Here is a 25288-nt window from a genome sequence, read left to right as displayed (position 1 = left end):
CTTTATCAATGGTTTCAGAGAGCTTTTCACATCCTTTCAGTGAACACATAGAAAAATCACAGAAAATAAAAGGGGTTTCAAATTCTTGTCCTAAAAGAAATGTAGAGGTGTTGATGAGAATTTGCACACAGAATTTTTTTTTTCTTAGTCAGCTCTCAGGAATAATGAATTAGTCAAAATGGTACAGTGGACATTTGAAATCTGGTGTGTTGAGCTCATTAATTGTCTTTAAACTTCAACTGAAGTTTTGGACACAGGCATGAATGTGTTGGTAAAGTTCTTGGACTTGTGTTTAATCTCTTGAACAAAAATAATTCTTCTAGAAGTTCAAACCAAGGAGGATGCCAGTAATCATTCAGGACTTAAAACTTAGTTGTATGTTACAGTAAGATCATTGCACTGAATGTTTTCTGAGAGCCTTGGGATATAGGTTCCACCCTCCTGAAAAGCCTGATGTAGACAGCCATGCTCAGCTTTAAGTCAGTGAGTTTAGTCTTTTGTTAATGCCTCCGTAGTGTATACTTAGCATAATGTGTCTGCTTTTTCTTATCTTCTATCTTACAGAGTCAGGGTTTTCTAAAACTGTATTGAAAATTAGAGATTAAAAATGACAAGGGGGAAAAGCAACAGTTTCACTTCAGGATTTATGTCATAACCAACTTGTCATCAAGATTAATGTCTTGGAGTTCCTGCTTTCTCTAAGGATAATAAATCTATCTTTAATTTTCTTATAATTTGTTTTAGTTTATATATCCTTCCTGGCCTTCCCCTTTTTTATCAAAAATAAGCACAAAATCCCATAGGCAAAACCACCCTCCTCTGTGGCCTCAGATGGAAGAACCCACAAACCTACACCTGTTTTTTCAGGGAAGACTTTATATACCCCTACTTACTTGCAAAAAGACCCAGAATCTGGCCATCCTGAAAATTGTTTTGGCAGATTACTGCATCCTATCATACATCCTTTCCCAGAGTATCAGAGTTCTTTTCCCTTACTCAAAGGCAATGAGTGATTTACAGCTTCTCCACCAGCCTTCTGTTACCCACTGTGGTGGATCCATAGCTTCAGGTTTGTTGGAGAATTGAAGGGATCATTATCAGAGTGTGTCTTTCTAGTTTAAGAAATCAAACCCTCGTAAAGTTCTGAGATTAATAGTGAGCAATATGATTATTAAAATCTTGCCATTTTCTACCAAATCAAGCAATTCAAACAGTTCAAAACAATTGTCAGATACAGGTAGATGACAGTAAAGAGATCTACCGGGTAGAGGGACAGCAAATCACAAGAGACACATGTTGGCACAACCTGTGTTGGTGCTGCACGTCCTACAGGAAGACAGATACACAGCAAATGTCAACCACTAAGAGATTTTTCCCTTAGTAAGCAAGAAAAGCAGTGCAAGCAGTCATGGCAAACTGGAAGATAACATGTATTTTACAGCTGTCTCCCAGAAAAGGTAGATAAACTGCAAGCATTGATGTTAAAAAGAAAAAATGCTAGCAATGAAAATGTACAGAGGATGACATCTTTCCTGCACTAGAGATAGGAGCCAGGATAGGCACTAGAATAAAATATCTAATAGCAGGCCCTTTGTAAATCAGAACCTGGTAGCTGTGAGTGAGAAAGTTGTTTGTTGGAGGAATGATGAGATCTTAAAAGATTTGATATCACTAATGCAAGAGCTTATTTCTTTCTGCAGCAAGGACTATTCAGTTCCCCCATGACATGATTAATACTTGATGAATATTTCACTTTTAAATGCAAGCAAAGAAAAGCAGCAGAGTTTTACTTCTTAATTAGCTTCTTGCTTTCTGTTTGCAAAGTCTGTATGTCATCTAATCTGCTGGGGTTTTTCTCACCAGAGCAATTGAACAGTTATAAGTAGAATATACATTCAAGATGTTTGTAGCCAGAATAATTGATTTTAAGGAAACTTTCACCATAATACAACAAAATATCATTTGAAAAACAACCTTAAAACTGGTTTAAAACCATAAGAAAAAGTTATATTCGCCACAAAGAAATTATGTGAAATATGAGACCTCATGTATAAGCTTTAATATATGAAGTTAGAAAGGGTTGGAATACTTGGAGAGAGGAGAGTTCCCAAAAGAAGTGGAGGAGTGCCACAAGAGCTGGCACAAGGTTTTTCATCAAGAATAGATATTAAGATAAATGAGGATACAAAGTACAGAGTTTATTATATGGGAATATAATAGCAATAACGTAATCTCATTTAAACTTGTCCCTCATCCCGCATTAAACTCTAATGGAAATTCACAATCTTTTATTGTCTGACTAACTGTACATACATATCTGCCTCTGAGTTTGACTCAACTGGCCTGCATGAAAAGGAATCTAAGCTGGTGTCATTTGCCTGCTTAGAAGAGGAATGAAGAATGTTTAGAGACCATGCAAGGAAATAAAGAGTATATAAAATATGGTAGCTTATATTGGTATTTGGGTGTTGGCTAGACCAGATTGTGTAGGTATGAAAGTCACCCAAGATGTGGAATTCTCCATTAAGAAGTCTCTCCACTAATATTTTTTAACTGTTGATCCTGGAAGCTATGTTGTCAGCTTGGAAGTTATGTTGTACATATGAAAATGGACACCCAAGCTGTTTTAAGTTATGCTCAGATAAATTCCTGAAATAGCATATTTCTAATTTTTCTCTGTTTATCTCCCATTTAAGTTCCTTTAGGGAAAAAAAATCCAAATATTTGTCATCTTGGCATAGTTCATGCCAGTCATTTTGCAACACTATAAGGAGTACTGAGTGGAGTGTGTTTCTCTTCAATTACCATTTCAGAGGATTTGCATTTTTTATCTGGGATAGAATGGTGCCACTGGGAACCTCACAGACATCAAGGAAAAAAAATTCAAGAAGGTGTCCTCCCAGATCAATAGTTCAAAACCAAGTATTGCATGCATACTCAATGCTGCAAAATTTTCCAAGAAATCATTCTGCCAAGAATAATTTTGCATTTTTAAAACAGAGTCCAATACTTGGATCTAGAAATGTAGAAATGTCTAAAATATTAAAAATGTTTTGAGAAAATATAAAAAGTTTTTTTGTCTCCCATCTGCAAATCTTTGAATGAAAAATTTTCCAGATTTAGGAGTATCCTTTCAAGATAAACTTAAGCAAAAATACCCAACCAAAAAAACAACCAAGCTCCTGGAAGTGAAACATATTTCTCTAGAAGGAAATTAACATTTTAGGGTGGTGTTTCCACATTCTTTTGTTTGACTATCTAGCTCCATAGCTGCAGTACATCATTCTGCACTATCAGTAACATTTGCATAATGTTAGGATAATGCATACATTATTTGCAACCAAGCCACAAAGAGATATTTATGTATTTTTCTCTCTTTTCTTTTCTTTTCTTTTCTTTTCTTTTCTTTTCTTTTCTTTTCTTTTCTTTTCTTTTCTTTTCTTTTCTTTTCTTTTCTTTTCTTTTCTTTTCTTTTCTTTTCTTTCTTTTCTTTTCTTTTCTTTTCTTTTCTTTTCTTTTCTTTTCTTTTCTTTTCTTTTCTTTCTTTTCTTTTCTTTTTTCCTCTTCTCTTCTCTTCTCTTCTCTTCTCTTCTCTTCTCTTCTCTTCTCTTCTCTTCTCTTCTCTTCTCTTCTCTTCTCTTCTCTTCTCTTCTCTTCTCTTCTCTTCATTGCAATTCATACTAACATAGGTGGCTACAAGAATCAAGAAAAAGAGACCTTCCAGAAGTAATTACCCTTGTAGTGCTCAGGAGTACAGCACTTGAAAAAGTCACTAAAGCCAAAGGATCTTCTGTCAAACAGGGAGTGACCATTAAATGTCTGATCATTAAATGGCATATCTGTGCACATTACAGATTATTAGGTGAATGGTTTTTGTCTTTCAAAGGTTTAGTATCTCCCTGCAAAAAGCAGCCTGGGGGGCACTGGTGACCATGAACACAGGGATCAGAGCAGGCAAAGAGAGCTGCCCACAGTGACCACAAGATTGTTGAGGTCAATATTGTGACAAGGCAGAGCAAGAAGATAGAAACCAGTAAATTCAGGAGACCTAACTTTGGTTTCTTCATGGATCTTCCTGGAAGAATCACATGGGAACAGGCCCCACACGGAAGAAGGATCTTAGAGAGTTGATTAATACTCAGGGATTTCTTCCTCCAGGCCTAGAAATGGTGCATCCCAATAAGTGAGAAATTGGGCAAAAGGAGCGAGAGACCTGCATTAATGAACAAGGAACTTCTGTCGAAATTCAGACATAAGCAGGATATACATGTGAGGTGGAAGCAGGGATGAGTGTAAGAATGTGGTCAGAGTGTCCAGATAGGCCATGAGGAAGCCAAGGCCAGCTTGGAATTAAACCTGGCCCAAGGATGTCAAGGAATACAATAAGGATTTCTTCAAATACATCAGTAACAAAAGGGAAAATGTATACTTGCTACTGAATGGAATGGGCACCCTGCAGAAGTGTTGCAGGTAAGGCTGTCATACTTAAGGCCTTCTTTGCTTCAGTCACAACCACCAAGGCCAGCCCTCAGGAATCCCTGACCCAGCAGACCAGGGAGAAGGTCTGGAGGAAAGAAGATTTTTCCTTGGTCAAGAAGGATTGGGTTAGAGAATATCTAGGCAAACCTGATATCCATAAGTCAAGGAGTTCTGATGGGATGCAGTTCCTTTTGATAAAGTATGTTGATGGGAAGACCATCAGAAGAATGTGCCTTTAATAATGTCTGCTCTTTTTTTAGTGATGAATAGGGGGGAAAGATGTAAGTTCCTGAAGAATATTCTCCCTAGAACTGCAATATACTGTTTTATATGGGCTTCAGGAAATTGAATTAGGGAAAGTCAGCAACTCATTGTTCAAAATTGGATCTGGATTACTCCAGCAGTCATATGGTTTCAGGCAATCCTATGAGCAGGAGGGAGTTGGGCTTGATGATCCTTGTGAGTGCTTTCTAACTTGAGACATTCTACAAAATTCTAACAAATTCTCAAATATCACATCAATGAATTGCTCTCAAACTCTAGCCTTCCTGTTTGATATCATTTGTCAGGACTTTTTTACATTTGCAAAGCTGCCAGGAGGTAAATTGAGCTAATTGAGAGAGCTGAGAAAGATTTGGAGAGGGAATAGACAGAAGCTGTTCTTCCATCAACTGCAATTTAAAGTCCTACTTAAACATGAAGTCAAAGGACTGTAGACAGTAGGAATGGTAGCCAAATGTTCCTTGACCTCTGCATCTTTTACAGCAGTACTTGGAAATTGTATTGGGGGATTTAATTAGCACTGAAATCCAGCACTAATGAACTGTAATACTCATAGCTTAAAGACGATTTATATTCTCAACAAAAAAGTATTGCATGTGATTGTCCTGAAAATAGAAGGCCCACAAAGATAAAGTATCAAATAAGTATCCTCCAAAAGGCATTAATGGCTTTCATGGTTTAACTCTGTCTGATACAGCCAGTGTCAGAGTTCACTTTTCCCTTTGACATGGAAGCTGCTGTTTTCATGAGCCTTGAGGCATTGGTTCATTTGATTTAAAAAACATTGAGCATGTATTTCTCATGTTTCATTGAACACAGGGAAGTGCACTTTTTTGTCTCATTTACTCCTTTATTTCAGTACCATTGCCTGCCATGAAACAAAGAGAAAAACTAACTAATGTAATAAATAGAATTATGAACTCAATTGCAAATGCAACAGACAATAATAAAAAATAATCAACTACTTTGTTTATTTGCTGTCTATTGTTTATAACAAATATTCAAGAAGTAAAGACATTTGTTCAGTCTGTCTCTGATACAAATATTGGTGTAAATGCCATTAAAAAACACAAATTAGGTACTTCAGGCTTGGCAGTTTGCAAGACATGTGAAGCATAAAGAATAGATTTCCTAAAAGAAATTAGCAACTGAATCCTGTACATATTTGCATACAATTTCTAGTACCATATTTTTAAGAGTATGCCTTCAAACCATGATTAGAAATATTTATGTTAAGATACTGAAGGGAATGAAAGGCCAAATGCAATTAATAATGTTCTGAGTTCCTTCTGCAGCATGCACCACCCCTTGCCAAAGAGGAAAATTGTAATCTCCACAGCAATTCCTTGTTAAAAAATATCCAAGTGTATGTTGTGGGGAGGGGGAGTGAAGAAACAAGGGATGACAAGACTTCCATTAAATATACCAGTTAAAAGAAAAAAATTAACCTCAGGATGAATGGAAAGGTTTACCCTCCACCAATAAACTCTCTATGAAATGAACAAGGCTTAAAAATATTCTGCTTCATTCTTATCTCTTTTTTGGTTTTGAGTAATATAATCCATCTGTTCAAGCTAACAATATAAGGATATCCTCCTGCTCTGATTAAATAGAATTCTGGATGTCTTATATATGAGGGATATTTTATCAGCTCACCATTTATAAAAATGTAAGATTTGTCAATTAAATAGGCAAGAATGTGTTCCAGTGAAAAAAAAGTACCTATAAAAAATTTTAGATCTTAAAAAATACATAAGTATTTCAACTCTACAATTCAATTAAACTGGTACAAAATAATTCTGTTCCTTTGCACAAATTGTGTATTTGTTTTCTGTCTTGCTTTTAAAAAAAATCTTGTCTTTTACGTTAGGGTTTAGTACAATGAGTACATTATGCATTTCTTAACAATGATAGTTATATAGACCTGTAATTTTCATGAGTATAATTCTGTAGAGCAACAATGAAGTATTCAGTCAAAGAAAATTGCAGCAGCAAATAACTTTGATGAGCTTTATCAGAATAAGTGAACAATAAGTACCCTAGTTACGCCAGTTTAAATGTCAGAATAAAAAAATGTAAGTTTAAAAGCACATGTTCATGCAAGAATAGCAAGACAATGCCAAGCTTTCCTTAAAATACATTCATTTTATTTTAAATTTGGTAGAAGAAGCAGGAACAACCTCATGATCGTCTAGCTCCTGAACTGAGCTTAAAGAAGGAATGTGGGAAGCTGCCTTGTGCTATGTGCTGTGGCCAACTTCTGCCACCTCTGTGGCAATTTCTAAGCAAAGATCTTCTAAATACCTCCCTAAATCCACAAAGTCTTCAGAAATAAAGTTTTTGTTTTTTGGGGTTTTTTTATATTTTTGTGTCTGAAAGACACTTCTGAGGTGGTTACTGTGAGAAGTCAGTAGGAGTAAGAAATACCCAGTGCATCATTTTACACTAACCAAAACACAGAGGTGCCTTCACTCTGTCATTTGCCACTTACCTTGGCTCATTGTGGAGACAGATATAACTATGTAAACACAGGTCCCAGCCTTCTTATGAAACAAGGACAAAAGGTTTTTCCTCCATGGATACAAATAGTATTGTGAAAAAAATGTTTACATCACTGCTATCATTATTATTTAAAAGCCATCAGTACAATGTCCTGTTATATTAAGTCAAAACCACTTTGACAAGATGAAATACATGAAATCCACACTGTTTTGTGACCCCGTTCTGTGCTGTCTGCATGGCAAGTTTTGGCAGCCCAGATGGCCTACAATCCAGGGACTGTTAGATTTGTTAATTACTCTTAATGATTGGTACAGGTTTTCTTTCTCCATGCTTGACATACCTACTGATTGGCAGCACAATGAAAGTATGTTCAAGGACTGAAATACAGCCAGAATAAATAATGATATTATGCAGTTTCTTGTTAAGGTACACCTGAAAAATATCCTGTTTTCTACTCAGCAGTGTAATATAACCACCTCTCCTTCACTTTGATTGCAAAGCAGGTGGGTTTGGTTGTGTCTGTATGAGGAAAGAGAGCATTGTTCTTTCCTTGTGATCTTGTCTCAGTTTGACCCTGTGCAGAGTTTGTTGCATTCATTATTTACCTTCCATTTTAAGAGTTCCTTCTTATCTTTCTAGGTCAAGGGGATTTAATTAAAAAGAAAACCAAAACAACAAAAACAAAAAAATAAAACATGATCAAATAAGATCTACAGAAAGCTGATGTATTTTTCCAAAGAATTCTTTAAGAGTTTAAAATAATAAAATGTGTTTTCAGTTAACCTAAAAGAGAGATTGCATTCCAAAAATATTCCTTTGGTCTCTCAATGCAAATATATGACTCAGTTATTCACACAGATGTTTATCTTAAAATAATAGCACTGGGAATATTGAAACAGCAACCTATCTGGCCTGATGATCTTTCAGTGGTTTTTATCCTCCTATAAATCCCTGCTGTTTCTGAGGTTTTTCCTGTTTCTGAGGTGTTTGTATTTATCCAAAAAGTACCTTCAGACAGCTGTCCACAGTTCAGTGTCAGGAATTATGAGTAATGCATACATCAGTTTCTGCTGAACCTTTATCCTGAGATTGGCTCCTCCAGCTCACAGGTCAGCTTGTTCTGTTCTCCTTGTTTATCTAGGAAGGTTCTTTTTCCCCCCCGGTGCCGTTGCTGAGGCACCTGAGCCCTCACACTCTCCAGAAGGCTTCCCTTCACACACTCCACCCCCTCCTTAATCCTTTCTGGCAACCTCTTTGTGCTGTGTGGAATGAATATATTTGTATTTAGTGCTTAGCTTAAAACAGTCCAGCAGTGTCTTCCAAAGCAGGATGTGGCTGTGTTCTCACCTAGATATGTGCTATAATGGCAAGTTATTCTGATAGGCAGAACAGAGTCAGCTTGCGTTTCCCAGAAGTTCTCGAGTTGAAAGTTGCTTGATTTGTTTTTCTCTCCTGTCCCTGTACAAGTCAGTAGAGTTGCTCCACTAGAGAGTAAGGTGGGTTGATAGCATTCCTTAAATCTGAACATTTTTACAAGTGTTGGAAAAAGAATTCTGTGCTCCATTTTTGGCTGCCATACTTCCTTTCCTATCCAAACAATTCCATTGGGTTAAATATTTCCCAGTGCTGATACTGAGCTAAGAGCTCAGCTTGTGTTTTTTCCCCACCGAAAATTTCCCAAATGGAAATGGATTTCTAACTTATAAAGGAAATTATGTTATTTGCACCAGTTCAAATATACCATGCATCTGTCACACTGTTTATACTGAGTTATCTTGTGTCAGAATACAGCCTGTCTCTTTCATGGTGAGGCATATTTTGACACTACACAGACACTGGGGTTTTGATTCCTGTGCAATCTGTGATGTGCTCTGGGATAGGAAACTAGATTATACTTTCTATGAAACTGTAAAATATGGCACAATATAATAATAGCTTTAATGTGAAGATAATTTTTAGTGGAATTTACATATGTGCCTGAAGGATGGAAAATTTTTTTGAAGGCAACTATTCAACAAACAAAGCTGTACAGTAAACCAGCCATTCATCTTGAGACATGTAAAAATAAAACACATTTGCTACACTTAGCCCTAAGCATTCAGCATGACTTTCCTTCAAATTATTTGTAATACTTAGGAAGGTTCAGCTACTAATTTATCAGCAGTCCTGGCTAACTGGGGAGGTCCCAGGTGACTGGAGGGTAGTAAATAGGACACCTTGCTATGGGAAGGGCCAGAAGAGGATCAAGGAACTACAGGCCTGTCATCCTGATCTGAGAGCTGGGATTTTGAGTGCTGTCACAGGATGTACAGGACAGCCATGGGATCAGGCCCAGACAGTGTGGGTTTGTGGAAGGCAGGTCCTGCTTGAACAACCTGATGTCCTCCTATGGCAAGGTGACCCACAGAAGGGATGAGGCTGTGGATATTGTCTACCTGGACTTCAGATACTGCCCCTGACACTGTCTCCCACTGCATTCTCCTGGATAAACTGGCTCCTCATGGCTTGTGTGGGCTCTTTGCTGAGTTAAAGAACTGTCTGGAAACTGGGCCCAGAGGATGGTGGTGAGTGGATTAAATCCAGCTGACAGCTGGTCACTAGTGGGGGTCACCAGGGCTCAATATGGAGACAAGTCTGTTTAATATCCTTATCAATAATAAATATCATAAATAAATAAGAATTCATAAAGTCCTTATCAATGATCTGTATGAGGGGATCAAGTGGACCCTCAATAAGTGTGCAGATGACACCAAGACCTTATGGCCACAGAGTTCCAAAACCATATATGCCATACTAATGAGAGATTATTTCTGGCAGACTTGCATTTAGGAGTTGGGTTGTAGGGAGTGCTCTTTTTTGTTGGAGAAAATTAATTATTTTCCAAGCAATGTTACATTATAAAATGTTCATGTTGCTTATAAGTTGTTCAACCTGAATTCCTTCTGTAGTGACAGAATGGTTTTCATAAAGCTGTGGGGTGGCGTTTCCAATACTGTTTTTGACATGTTTCTGAATTCCATTTAATAATGCTAGGATACATTCCCAGTATGTTTTTATTATGTATTTAATGCTAACACATACTGGGAAGGTCAGAGGCAAAGAGGATAAATGACAATTAACAGATTAATAATCAATTCTAAATTGTTTGGGAAGATGAAGGAATTTAACACATTCTAGGTAAACTCTATAAAGAGAAATAGTAGCTATAAGAAAAGTTGTAAACAGCAAGAGATAGAGTCAGAAATCACAGATAGGAAGATAAGGTGGTTTCTGTGATGCAGTGATAATAAAACACATATTTTATAATGCTCAGGGCTGTTTGATACAAATCATCCTTCATCTTTATATATTTGCCCTGCTTTAGAAGAGCATGGTTAGAGATTGATAGATAAGTAAGGGCGTATAGACATAGATGGAAAACCATAACTTTATCTCTTTCCTAAATATGAAATATGAAAATATCACCCATTGTATGTTGATCTCCAACAATAGCAAAAATTCCCTTTCCTTCTAGGTGTTGATCTGCTTGAGGGTAGATCAACAGTATGTAGGCACTACTGAGAGACCTGGACAGGCTGGATTGGTGCTCTGAGACAATTGTATGAGATGCAGCTGGGTCACATTCTGGGTCCTGCACTTGTGTCACAACAACCTCGTGCAGTGCTGCAGGCTTGGGGAGGAGTGGCTGGAAAGCTGGCTGCTGGAAAGGGACCTTGGCGTGGGGGTCATCAGCACCAATGAGGCTTCACTGCAAATACTCTTCTCAGCTTTGAGCCTTCTCACTGCAAGAAGGACATTGAGGTCCTGGAGCACGTCTAGAGAAGGCCAGCAGAGCTGGTGAAGGGTCACAAGCACAAGTCTTATGAGGAGCAGCTCAGGGAGCTGGAGTTGTTTACCCTGGACAGTGAGGACTGACTGAATTGTTCTCTACAACTACCTGACAGGAGGCTGCAGTGAGGCGAGGGTTGCCCTCCTTTCCTACATAACAAGTGGTAGGACACCAGTGGAGGTTTAGATTGGATTACTGGAAAAACTTCTTCACTGAAACGGTGAACAGGCACTGGAACCACCTGTCCAGGGAAGTGTTTGGATCATCATCCCTGGAAATGTTAAAAAATTTTGTAGATAGATCACTTGGAGATATGGTTTAGTGGTGAACATGATGGGAGTGCTACATTAATGGTTGAACTTGATGGTCTTATAGGTCTTTCCCAACTTTAGCAATTCTGTGATTTTGTGATTAAGCAATATTCTGTGGTCTGTGCACTTTAATTTGCTCCTGATAAGACTTTACTATTTAAGACAAAATAGCCAAATTTACATGGAAGTCTCTGTATCTGTGGTCTACCTTCATATCATTTATATTTAATTGAGGATCTGGCTCTATCTTCATGAATCTGGGAAGGAAAACACTTTTTACAAATATCATTTGAATTCAGGGATTTATTTGTTCTTCTACCACATCTTTTGATGGATGCCTCGGCTTGAATGAATATCTCATGGGCCAACATCAGAGGTAGCAATGTTACAGAAATGTACACCTGTGTAATCCCATGGGGCTCCCAGCTGCTTCATCTTGAGGCTGGGAGGTGACATCTTCTGTACCAACCTGCAGGATTAAGGAGCAGGCAGGTCCATGAAGACCACCAACCATTATGCTTGATGCAGTGTGTGCACCACTGCAGGTCACAGCTGAGAGCCAACCCCAGTTGTCTTGGAGGAAGAGTTTGTGAAAGTTCCTGATGCCAATAGATATTGTCAAATGCTGAAGGTAGATGTGTAGTTTTACAGTGGAATAAGCAGGTAAAGAAAGTGGAAAGCAATTACAGCCTGTAAAGGGGAAAGTGGTTATATTTAAATTATTCATTCTTAATTTTTTTAAATGTGTGTAAGAAAGAGAATGACATATTACTTTAGGTCATTGTAACTATCTATTTGTAGTTTGAGTGCAGAAATAGAGACTTTGATGAGATGAACAATGTCATCATTTGTTCCCATTTTGAATATTAGAGTACACTTGCAATTGGTATGTTTGATTTGGAATGTTGCAATTGGAATTGGAATGTTTGAAGGAAATTTTAAGGAAATTACTAACCATTTTCATGTGGTCTCTGTACTGTATCTGGGAAAGCACAATGATTTCTCTAAGCACATTGCAGTGCTGACTGTCAAAGCGGTATTTATCTTACAGTCCTGCCTCAGCAAATTCTGCTACAAGTCCTGACAGTTTGAGAAGGTTAGTTATTTGTAGATCCTTCACTCAAGGATTACAGCCTGTGTCGACACTGACACTGAACCTCAAAAGATCCCATGGGTCTCAAAGATTTAGGTAAGTGCTGAGAACATCTATACCACAAAAACTTTGCTATCTATTTACAAACTGCAATTTCTGTTTATGAGCTGAACTTTTAACCTACCACTCCCTGAATGTTCCCCCTCTCACTATCTTCCAACCCTTCTTAATCCTAGTCTTAAACACTTAGCTCTTTTGCACCTTCTCACCTGTATTTTTACAAAAGGACTGGTGTGTACTGTGTCCTTCCACAGGGCTGAGTCTTTGTGCAATCTCTTCATTTGAGCTTGGGTTTTGTTGTAAGGCACAGGAAGAGCAGCGAGGCAGTTCAGGAATTGCATTTTTCAGGGATCAAATTGCAAACTCTTGTAAGTGAACAATGAGAGAAGCTGATAGTAGGACGTGGTTGGTAATACTGCAGGAAGTTTCAGTTGAGGGTCATTTTATGAATGTATATCATCACTTCAAAGTGCTACACAGAGAAGCTGAGAGAAAGGAGGGTAAAATGATGTTTCTTGCAGTCACTCATATGTATCAGGAAAGGGTGATGAACTTCTGGAAAGAGTTGTGGTTCTATCAAGGGAACAAAGAAATGAGCTCTCTCCTCCTTATCCCATTTAATGAATGAAAAATTGGGGAGATGAAATCACTCTGCATTTTATGCCTTTCTAGAGCTTATGGAAAGCCAATGAGAAATACTATGTGATTTCACTAGGCAGGATCATCTTAAGATGTAAACTGATATAGGTCATTGAAGTTAAACTGATGTTTCCTGCTAAGGAATCTGGTGTGGAGTGATAATGCACTAGAAACACTTCAGATTTGTGTGTCTCTGTTTGAAGACTATAATGCAAAAACATGCATTGGCTTAGTAGAACAGATTTTCAGATTCAAGAATTTATGCTCCCTTCTGTTTTTTTTCAAAATCCCTGTATCTTAAACACTGCTACAGAAATAATTTGAAAATTTGAAACATTTAATTATACTTTATCTGAATATTAAATACACTGTTGGCTTTGTTGCTTGAGAGCATTGATGAAACTTCAAAGATAAAAGAGAAGGTAACAGTAACTGGAGAAGAGTTGGGAGCTAGGATAACTTTTCTATTAATAAGGAACATTAAAAAGAAGAAGCCTGAAATATACAATGCATCAGAAACTACATAGTGAGCGGAAGGCTGTAAAGGCAAAAAGCAAACACAGGTCACATTTAGAGATCTTATTTAAGAGCTTATTTCCATTTTATTCAGAATATGTTTGAATAGAAGGAAGATTTATATTTGTTGTAAAATAGAGAGGAAGCATTTCCAAGATTTTCAGCTATAAAGGATCTTCATAGGGAGTATGTAAGATATCGACACATGTGAATGATGATGTGCCTTTGGGCATGACAGCTAAAACAGCCATGAAAATTGAATCTCTTATAGTCTTGGAAAAAATATATTCACTGTGCTAAAGGATTAATTTCCAGCTCTTAAGTAAGAATATCAGCTCCTGTTTTGATAAAGTAGGAAATCTAAAAGATAAAAAATTCGCAGATGTCTCCAAAGCATTCACAAACCAGTGAGCCCAAAGAGCTTTCCCATGCTCTCAATGTTCATATGAAGAGCATGGAATTCCTTCTGCAGTAATACCTTGGATTTGAAGCCAGACATCTGGATGTATGAAAGTCCTGAATTGTCTCCTTTTTCACATTAAGTCAACTAAAATCTTAAATGTTCCAAATCAAGCAAATTTGAATGGAGAACTTAGAGATTGATTTAGGAACTTTTAGACAACTGCCTTAAAACTTGACCTATTATTTAGACATAAATTTCAGTTAGCTGAAAATTCCCATATGATTTTCAAGGACCTCTGCTCTACTTAAATTTGTAGCCCTGCGCCTTTTCCTAGTGGTCAGGGGAAAATGTAGAAGATCCTCACAGATAATTAACCCAAAGAAGGCATTGAATTACAGCACTTTAATGCAGAAACATCTTTGAACAGTCTCTCTCAGTCACTGAATCATAGTGAAATATTTCCTTTCTGGTTGGATCCTCACAAGACAAAATATTTCAGAGTGTGATCAGTGCCAGGTCATGCCAGGTCATTGCAGACCAAATTACTGGAGGGCGTCATGGACATGTGGTGATGTACTTCTGTCCCTCAATTTCTAACTTGTCTCTTTGTTTATTGTCTGATGTGTTCAACACTCGACAAAGTTAGGATCCATTTCCACTTCATAATCACATGGGAGTGTCAGGAATGAGGTTTATTTCCTTGTGGAAGAGGAGGAAGCAGAGGCTGATTTTCCAGTCATGCCTTTCATTAAATGGGTAGCAAGCACAAGTGAATAACTTTTTCAGTCCTTCCTCTTTTCCTACTCTATCTGTTTTCTCCTGTGTATCTCCTGGGAAGGCAGAGTCTGTGAAAGTGAATGAACTGAACTCAGAACACTCTGAGCTCTTCCTTTTCCCATAGCAATGCTTGCTACCACAGCATTTTATGTGATAGGAGACTCTTTAATATAAACAAAAGGATATTTTCTCACTCCATTAATATTCAATATGTTTTCTGAATATTTTTAGACATACAGGTTTGTAAAAAAGAAACTGTTGTGTTTTTAACATTGCCCCATCTTACTGGTGTTTCAAGAACATGGGGAAAATTCTTTGTCTCTGATTTTGAAAACACTGGAATCAGTCTCTTTGCAAAAATCACAACCCCCAAATTAACTGTCTAAAGATTTGGAGGAAATGTGGGTTCTAATAATACCTTGAGAGCTTAATAGCTAATCACTGAAAGCGTGGGGAAGGTGAAGGATCCATTAGTGATGGCTTCTCTTTTGCATTGATTTAATCAAACCAAACCATTTAAACTGACAGCTGTTGTTTCCCAATGTGGACTGGGGGCTGCACTGTTACAGCACAAAACGTGAGCTGCTTGTACTTGGAGGTGAGTGGGAAATCTCTGCTTGTGTGGGCACAGAGCTGCTCAGCACAGGATGTGGGAGACTGAGTTTGTCAGTGTGCTTGCAGCAAACAGCCTGGATTTGGCTTTAGGAGGGCTTAACATCCATTTTGGAAAATAACTTTGGGTGGTGCCATTTACATGGATGCAAAGATACCTTTTGAGAAGCTGACAGCATGATGTGCTAAAACTGAGATATACCTCTTGTGCTGGTTCTGAAAGAAAGTAGGATATATTGTGGCATAAGAGCAAAGGGTAGGCTCCTTTGCTCCTTCTTGTTTATCAAGTAGCAGATGTGATAAAAGAGGGATTCAACATCCAGTTAATATCGTAGCTGTATCCAGGCAGGCAGCTGACCTATGGGATTTTGACAAGTGTCTTGTTCTGTATGTATAAATGTTCCTTAACTTTTATCTTATAATACTCTTTTCTTAAAAAAAAATATTGTGCATTTTCTTTTGCAACAGATTGCACGTTTTCATCCTACCAGCTGCTGAGCACTTCCAGCAATGCTCTGGCTGCTTTCAGTTCGGCTGTATGACCATGGCACTGAGGGCCAAGTACCTTGGAGAAATGAGTCGTGTTGCTTTTGACATTGCCTTGGTCTCTTCTTGCTTGAAAATGCTGTACGTATTTACCTGCTCCTGCTAATTAAGGGATATAGAAAGAGCACCAAAATGCAGTAAAAAACCAGACGAAATCCTACAAAAGAGGGACTGGACCATTTCTCAACACAACTCTGGGGGCACAATTTAATGTTTCTTGTGAGCTTGTCCTAGATATAAATCCACTATGGAGTGCAGCAGGCAAATGCCAGGCCACTAGATTGCACCTAATTAATTTATGAGATTACAATGCTTCTGTCTAGTGCCAAGCAAAGTTTTCTGCTGGCACTGACTGTTGCCAGAGTTGCAGTACTGAGCAGGGTTAGGCAGCTGCTAAATAATTCATGGAGTGTGGTGTGTTTCAAAAAATGCCTTCTGATAAATTTCCATTTTTATAGACAATCCAAGGAGTCAATATACCTGTCTGACTTTGTATCAATAGCTGTAAGCTCCTGGCTGATGCCATGCCTTCTTGAGCAGCCTGCAGTACAGGAACACAAGCACACTGGGCTGTCTCTCAGTATTCTTCTACACCATGCAGGCAATAAAATTCCTAGGAGGCTGACTGTTGCCTAAATTTTTTTTTATATTGACAATATTTATTTTTGCTTTTTTTTTTCCCCTCAAACATTTGTCAATATTTTTCATTTGCATTCTTTCCCACTATGAAACAAAAAACCCACCCCTCTATATTTGTAAATTTCTGTTTTGGCTAGACAGTATTTCTGCATAGCCCTTTTGGTTTTATTTCTACAAAGGTGAATACCACTGCTATGAAGTGCAGTCTGATGACAGGAATGAGAGCTGAATAATCTCACAGAGTTTGCAGGCATTAAAAGATCCACCAGCTGCTGGGTGACACTGGCAGGGATTCACACAACAGTAGCTGATGTCTGGGCACTCCTGGATGCTCTGAACCCAACTCTACTTGTTCTTTTGTCAAACCGAGGCTGGCCAGTAGATAAAATACAACTGGTTGGGTCTTTTCATTGCTTAATGGATGCTGAAATGAATTCTGCAAAATAAGTCTGATTTAATTTATAGCAGAGAATCATTATGTGTTTTTTAATGGGAGTTTCTCTGCACAGATTTTGTCCACAACCCAGTTTGTAAAAAAGTGTATTTCTCCATATTGTGAACTCCTCTGGTTACATGTGAGTGCTTCCATTGGCTGTACTGGATTTATGACAAAATTATCTCCAAACTCTGAATGTCAAGTGCAAAAAATTAGGGGTCATTTTTCCAAAGGAGTTGCAATCTGGATTGCATTCTGCACAATCTCAGATAAAGTACATTAAATAGGGATATGCATGCATAGGAGCAGCAATTGCCTCCTGCATATTCAGAAGCTATTCTGGAGTCAAAAGAAACAAAGCTATTTTTCAGATATAAATCATGCAAACTCTCTTGTCTCCGTAGTCTTCTAAACACCTCTAAAAAAAATGTACTTTGAATTAAATTTGCCAACACACAAAGTGTGCACTGAAAGGTATTAAGAATTTGACACACTGGTGCTTCCAAATATTTTATAATTCCATCCTTTTTTCTTGCCATGCTGTGGTCCCAAGTGACCACTGGTTTAGATGAATGGTCATTCTGAAAAGAAATACAGGAATGTGGGATTAAGTACCTAGCAGCAGGAGTCTAAAAGAGACAAATTTAACAGGTGACTTACCAGTTTAATAAATTCAGTATATATGAAAAAAGTGCTTATTTTGAGGAGGAGATGCTTTCTAACAGACACTAGAAATGGGGAAAAAAACCTGTTTTCTCTGCTGTTCTCAGTGGGCTTTCTATGCCATTTTTCCCCAAATTGCAAGTAATCATGTAGAAGCAGACACTTAGAACTAGTAATAAGGTTGAATCAAAAGAAGATTTATTTATGTAGTACATTTTTGTGACTCATACATTCAAATATGTAATACTAATGATGAGGTAGATAAAAAGACATTTTGGTCAGACCCTACAGCTGGGTTTTATTTTCTTTACTTTGGGCTGTATTTTGTGTGTGATGTATTACTTTTTTCCTAGAACATAATGTTTATACACCCTTAATTCCTGCAAAATGCAAGTCTTTATGACCTCCAGGGCTTTATCTGTTCCTGAATGCTTTTCCATATTATAAGGTTTAGAGGGTAGTACTCTGTATAATATATTTCTTAGATGATAGTGCTTGTTAAACAGTATTGAATTCAGCAGTTGCTGGCCAAAGACTCCACACAGTCAGACTTAATGGTTCAGGGTTCACTGTTAATGAACTGCCTTGGTTCCGCTGGAAAAAAATGGAAAATAAATGAAGGATAGTGTGGGTTAAGTTCTTTAGACAGAGTTATACAGGGCTACAGGTTAAATAATCCACTGAAATTTAACATATTTCTGTCTAATAAGTCCAGGCTGATGAAAGAATACAAAAGAAGTCTTTCCTCCCAATGTTTTTTTGATAGACGGAATAGTTTTATAGATAGACTCCTGAAAGACATCACAGTCCTAGCTGGGGTGCTCATGCAGCATAGAGCAGGTGGTCATAATTCTGAAACTTATAATGAGCACAGAACCAAATTAACTAAAATGAAATGCTGTTTGCAATTGGGTGATTAAGGCATGAAATAAAGAGTACACTACAGTAGGATATATAATAGGGATACAGTACTATTCTTCACTACAAAGCCAGAACTGTGCACTGTAGCTCACAGCTTAAAATTAAATTATTCCAATTTCTGTTTCTCCAAGCACAGGAATTCTGTCAAATAATGAAGGAAAGTTCATCTTGCAGTATCTGCTCTTATTAAAAACACATTGTGCAGTTGTCAGTGTTATAAACTCTCAGTCTGCTGTGGTCCAATTCCTTCAGTACATTAACATAATAAGGACGGAAGAGAAGATACAGATGATAATTGTTGTGCTTTTTCTTCTCTGTTTTCCTTTATTGTTGTTTGTAAGTCTTGAAATATTTAGAAGACACAGAAAATGCAAGCCATTAGAGTAATTGCAACTGTAATTTAAAAATGCAATTTGGTTGTGAATTCATGGATGTATTACCAGATATAAGAGAATGACAGACCTATTTCAACCTGAGTTGTAGGGATGAATAGCTTACGATCCTCCTTTGATAGCCCTTTATCTCTGGGGTTTTTTTTAAGAATCCCTCATTTTCTACTGGGCTTTAAAAATTTGCTCAACACTGCATAAACTCCATACAGGCTTGTATTTGAGGGGAAAGTTAACGACTTGAAACAAAATGACAAATGTATCAGTCACATTTTCCCATTCTGTACACTAGCAGGGAGAAAAAGATATTATTTCCTAGGTTTACAATTAAAATTAATGAGGTGCTATAAACCAAAATATGTGCTTCAGGATGAGAAGTAGTAGATTATAATCAATTTTTATGTGTGTATGTAGATTATAATGAATCCATTAGATTGCTTTTATATTCATGTTATTAATGGTTTCTCTGCTTTGCTTGGCATTTTAAACTCACGTAAGAGATTCAGTACCTTGAACATCACAAATATTAATTCCTGAGGAAGGAGGAATCAATATTTTACCTTCTATTTAATTGAAATTAAAGCAAAAGCTTCCTGGTCATAATTTTGAGGATTCCCTTGAGAAATCCTGAGACAGATTTGTCTTAATTTAGGGGAGTTATGTCCAGGAAGCTGCCATGAAAGGAATTCAGTGAATTTGCAGCATCTATGGTTCATCCTCCTGACTTCCTCTGGAAAAAGCCTAAGGCTACAGGTAGTCTTCAGTTGCTCACTGTTTCCAAGCCAAAGCTGGTTGCATGCACGTGGTGAATGCCAGGCAGGTGGTGTACTCTAATGCTCTTTCCATTTCACTGTGGGCTGATTGATCCCTGTCTGTGAATAGCAAAGTTTCTGTAAATTAACGTGTGGATTAATTCTTGGGTGATATTGGATGCTTTAGCCTGGTTTTCAAAGAAAAAACAATAAGAACAGAAATAATTTTTAAAGGTCCACACAGAATAAAAGGGCCGTGTTCCCTCAGCTTTCTTGGACAATATTAGAGAATCACAGAATAATGGAGTTCAAAGGGATCTCTGGAGATCATCTTCATGCTGCTTCTTGATTTAATTGTTAAAGTGGAGCAATTGTCCTCTATCAAATTTAGTCCAATTGGAGCCCATACAAAGCAAATGTTTGCTTATAAGTGCTTTTCTGCCAAAACCCTTCTGAAATGAAGGACTTGAAGGACTTCTCAGTACCTTCACAGACAATGATGATGGTCTGCTTTAATCTACACAACTTGTCGTTGAGTTTATTTGGATTTTTAAAGAAAACTGTGCATTATCTCCTTTCTCACTAGGTTTAATTTTATTATAGTACACCAGATAGCCCAGACAACCAGGGAAGTCGTACAAAATAATGAAAACTGTGGCATGATCTATCCATAATGCACACACTAAACCTGTAAAAGAGAGATACCAGAAAATAGTAATTTCTCATTTATAGCTCATCACTGTAAAAGATTTGATATCTATTACTTCAGTGGGATTAGGGCTGCTAGAGGAGCTCACATATTAAGTAAAACAAAAAAAGATAGAACCTCTTCAGGTGTAATAGTTTAAAAACAATGAAAATCAGGTAGTGCAGTGTCATACAGGGCAAGGGGGAGAGAGCTTTCTGTTAGTAGCATCCTAAATTTTAACTACTCCCAAAATTGTGTTACAGAAGGCTAACTGGCACTTCTATGTAATTGCTGTTCTAAACTATATCTAAAAGATAAATGGATCCTGTTTAAACTTCTTAGTACACATAGTGCTAGAGAGTTTAAGCATTACTGTATGGTATTAAAACAATAATAATTTTGTTCTAATTAGCCTCATTTCATATTAGGTAGTATCATCTGTCTCCTATTCTTGATCATATGAGTACAATGATATGGAAAAGCACATGATCTGAAATAATCTTTTTTTCATCTTCTGCAACTCTCCTTCTGTACACATTTATATTTTCTATTAACAGACACTGAAATTATGTTTACGTTTGTAAAAGAAAAGCTAAAATTCTGACAAGATTTATAAATATCTGGGTTGATTGACACAAAATACCTGGGATGACTGGGCAAAGTGACCAATTATAACATAGCTCATACAGTAGCTATGTCTGCAAATTGTTCTTTTGTTTTTCTTAGCAATGTTTTCAGTTTCAACAAAACTTGTTTGGATTTTCTGGAACACAGCAAGTGACAGAATATTCCTTCTAGCCCTTGCAATGCATGAATGCAACTCCTGCTTCTTGGTAGGACATGACTTTCTATTGAAGAATATGAAATCTCTTATCTCTGTGATGGCCTGCCTGATGCCATTTGGGGAACATTGCTCTCCTCTAACCTAAAACATTCCTCGGCCCTTTATCTCATTTATGTCCTGGTTTATGTAGCATATAGTAAAATAGATAAAATTAAATTAACCATCACTCAGAAGGTGGTGGCAATTCTAAACCAGTCCGTCCCTCTTTCTGTCATGATTTAACCCCAGCCACAACCAAGTACCACACAGTGGCTTGTTTACTCTCCTAGCAGCAGGATCAGTGAGACAATCAGAAGGGTAGAAGCTAAAACCCTTTCTTTACCCTTTAATAGGTAAAGAAAAAGTCACAAATTGAAGTAGAGCAAAACAAGGAATTCATTCACAGGCAGGTGTTCAGCTACTTCCAGGACTTATCACATGTAATGGTTACTTGGGGAGACAAACACCATAATTCCCAATGTTGTCCCCTTCCTCCTTCCTCCATGATGACAGATGGTCTGGAATATCCCTTGGGTCACTTAAGGACAGCTGTCCAGGCTGTGTGCCTTCCTAGTGTCCCCTACATCTTCAAAGTCTTTGCCAGTGTGACAGCACAAGGTGCAGAAAAGGCCTTGGCTCTTTCTGTCCAAGTCCTGATGAGCAATAACAAAAACATCTCTATGCCGTCATCACTGTGTTCAGCACAAATCCAAGGCACAGCCCCATAACAGCCTCTGTGAAGAAAACTTACTCTACCTCAGCCAAATCCAGAGCACTTTCATATATGCAACATCATTCACTTACCTGTGACTTACCAGCTGTCAACACCTCAACACTGCCAAGTTAAAAGTAGCTTGGTCTCTGTTGCTGTCATCCTCAGCATCATCTGCCAAAGGAGGACAGCATCACATAACCTGGTCTGGTGCCCAGCAAAATAATGCAATTTGACAGAATTCACCACTGAGGGGGCTGATTGACTGATCTCTGTTGCTGTAGCCATTGGGCAGGCAGCCTGAATTCTGATGGATTATTTGATGAGATGAAGGACTGACTAAAAGAGGGCAAGTGTAACTGCATGAGTCACATCTCTAGATTATCCAATAATCTCCCAGCCCTATACACAGGCCGAAGGGTTCATATGGTTTCATGTGCCTTTCTGGGTATTTTTTTGGCTCTGTTCTTTAACACGTTTCATGCCTGTTTTGTCTGTTTGATGTAGAGCTGGGTACACCCTGAAGAATTTTCCATATGCTTTATCTAGTATTTAGGGCTTAAAAAATAGTACTAATTCAGTTTTTCTTGGGAGTTTAACCTCATACATTTTCCTGTTTCTCCTACTTCTTCCCACTGCTGCAGCTATACACCAGAGAGGCAGAATGCTGGGCTAATGATGATGAAAACTATTTGTATGGTATAAGTAGGAGTGATATTGATGGCACATAAACACATGCATGCATTCCTGTCTAAAAGGAATACAACTTTCTCCTCCATGATTCTCTTCTCAACCCCTGGGCAAGATATTTTAATTACATTGATTTCATAGCACTTTAGTTCCTGTTCCTAATTCACACTAGCATGCATTATTAAAAAATGAAGACCTTGTCCCCTTGGGAGGCTTTTCTTCCAGCTTTTACTTGATAGAATATGTCAACTTATGCCTCTCTTAGGTTTTCCATCCCTGTGTTCCTGGTGCTGTTCCTTCATATATTCTATTTCAGGCCTAATCCAAACAGTAAGTGTTGGGATCCTTTGCAGGCTAGAATTGTGTGCTATACTTAAAACTCAACTGCATTCTTTATGATTGCTTTTTAATGTCTTCTGCTTTGATTTAGATTTTAGCTTATTTTTTTGAGGAACTTAATTTTTTTTAATGTGGTATCCACATGTTTACTTACCAGCTGCTACTTATTAATTACCTGTCTTCATAACTGTGAATATGCATGTGTTTTTCTTCATTCTTTACTGTTGGTAGGAGACCCATCTATTTATCCATTTTAACTCATTTCCTCTCAATTCCACAATCCCAAGTCTTTATTAACAATGGAGTATGTGGGTCCCACTAATGGGATTTTTGCTGCCCGAGTCAGTAGTCAAATATTTTTTATACCAATTGCAAAGAGCTAAAACACTCTTTATAGCATAAAGTTTAGGAGAGTTTTCAGTCTTAAAATGAGCCTAAATTTTTGCAGGCATTTGCAAATGCCTGTGGGTCAAGGAAAATAATGAAACATTAAGAAATTGCCATCATAAGGTGTAACAAATATGGCATCTGTAAGGTTCTTACAGGTTTGTATTTTAAAACTTCCATTTAAATGCAAATTCTATCAATTAAATTGTATTTTCATTACTTTGTTACACTACAGTCATTGCTTTTCATCTTTCCAGACCTGGCTTATGTTAAGGACAGGGGTCATAGTCTCCTGAAAGTGCCATTGAAATCAAATACCCATCTTCTGCTGAATTTCTGGGCAATATGTGTTTTAGGGAAGATCTTCAGAGTAAACAAAGCAAATGCTGAAAAACATATTATGTCATAGCTATAGAAACCTTCCCACTGAAAAATCAAGACCCTTCCAGAAGTCATCTCATCTAAATGTAACCCTCTCACAATTAGCATTGTAGCCTGGGCTAGTTATTGAGACTTCTTGCACTGTCCATGGAGGAAACTTTTCTGCTTTGGGTCATCTTTCCACTACTAAGAAAAGAGTCCGAGACCAGGGTAAAAGTGTTGGTCTAGCATAAATGACAATCTCTAACACTCAGATACTAGGTAATATGGATTCCATCTTTATTTTCTATTCCTTCCTGCTGTTTCTCAGGGTCAGGCCTATTTTTTTTTCTGACCAAGATACAAATGCAAAGACACATTTAGTGCATCTCAAGGATGGCAAAGGACTCTCAGATCTATCACTCTGTGTTAAGTTAGAAGTCATGGGAGGAGACTTTTGCAAAGGAATATTTATGTGAAAATCCTTGCATAGGTTTTCTTCTGTTGTCTGAGAGCTGACTCTCTGCCCAGTCCCTTGTCTGTGTCTGTCCTTTACCGAGGCAGCTGTCAGTGTGAAGCATGGCTGTTATCATCCCTTTTCTGACTCTGTGCCCTTCCAAAGAAAACAACAGCCATGAGAGCCAACTCTCCAGGCTTCTGTCACCCACAGGGCTCATGGCCCACACAGGAGAGCTGGGAATATCTTTATTCCTCTGCAGGACCTTGCAGATACACAAGGCTTTCTACAAACTTTCCCATGTATGATATAACCTGTTCCTTCTAGAAAGTAGCTGCTCAAAGTGCTCTTTATTTTGTCTATGGCTTACCATCAGCAGGGATAAAAAAAATTTTCTGCTCTGATCAGAAATAACATGTATTACTTGTGGTTTTCTGTGGTTAACCTCCTTGCCATTGGACTCAGATAAACTTTACCACCATGACTTAAAAAATTGTTTAAAGGCCATTTGGCTGATTTGAACAGCTAGCTACATATATCACATGCCTTATATTATTATTATTGTTGTTGTTGTTATTATCATTATCATTATCATTATCATTATCATTGTAATAATAATTAATAAAAAGCAATTGGGAATTACTAGGAAAGAAATAGAGAAGGAAAATGGAAAACATCTTTATGCTGTTATAAATTACCAACTTATATTGTCAATACAGTGTGTGGTTCCTTCCCCTGCTTTTTTTCCCCCCCACAATTGATCACAGTGAAAGGTGATCAGAAATCTGGAAGCATCACAGTAGTTTTCCAGATGAATAAGCTTTGAGTCCTCAGCTTTGAAAAAACATGACTCTGGGTGACATGACTGGAGTCTCTAAATTCAGGTGTGCCAGGTGAATACAAAGTGAGTGTGCACTGTAGCTTCTGTCATAAGAACACAGTTGCAACAAATTCAGTTTGGGGAGAAAGGGATGATGAGAGCA

The 25288-nt window shown here is 37.6% G+C and overlaps 1 long non-coding RNA gene across 6 annotated transcripts in view; it reads left to right on the top strand.

The window, feature by feature from the left end:
• LOC135298825 (uncharacterized) overlaps positions 1-25288 on the top strand; it is a 98703-nt gene that overhangs the window by 17741 nt on the left and 55674 nt on the right. For 3 of the 6 annotated variants that reach the window (XR_010360847.1, XR_010360851.1, XR_010360848.1), the window contains one exon: positions 3690-3858. This is a non-coding gene — a long non-coding RNA (uncharacterized LOC135298825). Of the gene's footprint in view, positions 1-564; positions 818-3689; positions 4471-25288 lie in introns of those variants that run through there. The other 3 variants (XR_010360849.1, XR_010360850.1, XR_010360852.1) reach the window with 2 other exon arrangements.

The sequence above is a fragment of the Passer domesticus genome, chromosome 4, assembly GCF_036417665.1.
Source record: "Passer domesticus isolate bPasDom1 chromosome 4, bPasDom1.hap1, whole genome shotgun sequence".
Taxonomy (NCBI): Eukaryota; Metazoa; Chordata; class Aves; order Passeriformes; family Passeridae; genus Passer; species Passer domesticus.
This window is presented reverse-complemented; position numbering and strand designations above follow the sequence as displayed.